The 1,710-nt window shown below is 38.1% G+C and overlaps 1 non-coding gene across 1 annotated transcript; it reads right to left on the minus strand.

Annotated features, from left to right (window-relative positions):
* Window positions 1-1,399: 1,399 nt before the first annotated feature.
* Window positions 1,400-1,472, minus strand: Trnav-aac. The gene has a single exon. It is a non-coding gene; the product is annotated as a tRNA-Val (tRNA).
* Window positions 1,473-1,710: the final 238 nt, after the last annotated feature.

Below are 1,710 nucleotides of genomic sequence, written 5' to 3' on the forward strand. Positions count from 1 at the left end.
CATGATGAATTTGTGGTTCTCATTTACGTTAAATTCGATTACGTTTTTAACCTCCTCTCCTCCAATGTGTGTGTGGGGGCAGGGGGGGGGGGGGGGGGGGGTTTGCAACGCACTAGACAATGCTTTAAATGGGGTTACTTTATCACAAAAAGATTGGGAATAAAGAAGAAAACAATTTTCACAAAACAAAAAATTATTTTTTCAGAAAGGGATACATTCAGCTCATTGTAATGCACTTAAATGAATGCCCTAGGTAAGGAATAACCTCTGCTAAAGATTAGCTGAAGCTCCAAAATACTGTGAATCTTACAATGAATGAGAATCGTTTCGATATTTCTACTATGCTCTACAATGGTGATGCAGCGGTTACTGATCCCCATGTGAGTTCTATACAAAAATATTCCATTGCATTTGAACGATTTATATTATACAAGGAAAATGTTAATCTCTTTATCGGTAGGTATAGGTCACCAGAAACATCCCTGTCCCTTACCTCGACTGGGTTGAAAACGGCGGCTAATAATGAAGGGTCAGAATCCCACAAGAATGCCAGAGGCCTTCAAATGCTGCTGCTTATTACTGCTCTTAGAAATATTGTTCACCTCCATCACAGCCCACCCAGCGGTACGTGAACAAGCATTGTTGTGGATAATTTGGATGTTGTTTCATATGCCTTTTAATTGTTTATACAGCCCTCTTTGTACTTGCAATATAACCCGCACTTATACAAGTGCATCATGTCATTTATAGCAGTCATTCTCTGAAATGAATCGCCTCGGGATGTTCCAAAGTCTGTATTTCTAATCTGCGCTAATACAACCACCTATATGCAATTTAAAACGTAATTGTAATAATGTTTTTTTCTTTTTTTAAGTTTGAAATGATTGAAAGTTTGCTTGCATCGCCAATTTATAATCCATGTTCACTCGAGAATGACACCATTGGGGTATTATTCTAATTTCTAAATATAATGTAAAAGAATGTTGTATCTGACGTAAAACGTTTTGTACGCTGTAGATAAGCTTCTGTTCACAGACGCTGCTAGTAGAATCAGAACATTCGTTTTGCTTGCGAACTTGATTTCTTTCTAGGACGAAATTAAGATGCGGCTTACTTTTTTATTGCAAGTTTCTAAGTGTCTTTAGTGTCAGGTCACTTATTTGAGCAGTTATCTACCATGGCAAAATATGATGGCCAACGCAAAAAAAAAAAAAAAAAAAGAAACAAAAAAAAGAAACAAAAAAAAGAAACAAAAAAAAGAGAAAAAAAAAACTACAAGCAAATTAGAAATAGTGTATGGAGTGATCGTTACTTGTTATTGTCTCACTAAATAAGAAGGAGATCAGAAACTGTCGAGTTTGATCTTTCACGCTTACCAAGAAAACAAAAATTAAAAGACTGTGCCTGCCAGGGATCGAACCTGGGACCTTCCGCGTGTTAGGCGGATGTGATAACCACTACACAACAAGCACGAGTGTCCGCGAGGATCTTTTCCTGCTTTTCATTTACTGATAAACGTAAACGCCCCTATTATTTTTTTAGCTTGGCTAGATTTCTTTTGCGTGCCCGGCTTCCAGTTAGCTCCTGTGGCCTTCCTGTGTACCAAAGCCACAAGCGCATGCTCACAGCTCACAAGACACCGAACCATTGTCGAAACTATAGAAACCTCTCACTGAAAACAAGACAATTGAAAGACATCCCTTTGGGGAA

The sequence above is a fragment of the Ixodes scapularis genome, unplaced genomic scaffold (assembly GCF_016920785.2).
Source record: "Ixodes scapularis isolate PalLabHiFi unplaced genomic scaffold, ASM1692078v2 PGA_scaffold12__126_contigs__length_90152505, whole genome shotgun sequence".
In the NCBI taxonomy this organism is placed as follows: Eukaryota; Metazoa; Arthropoda; class Arachnida; order Ixodida; family Ixodidae; genus Ixodes; species Ixodes scapularis.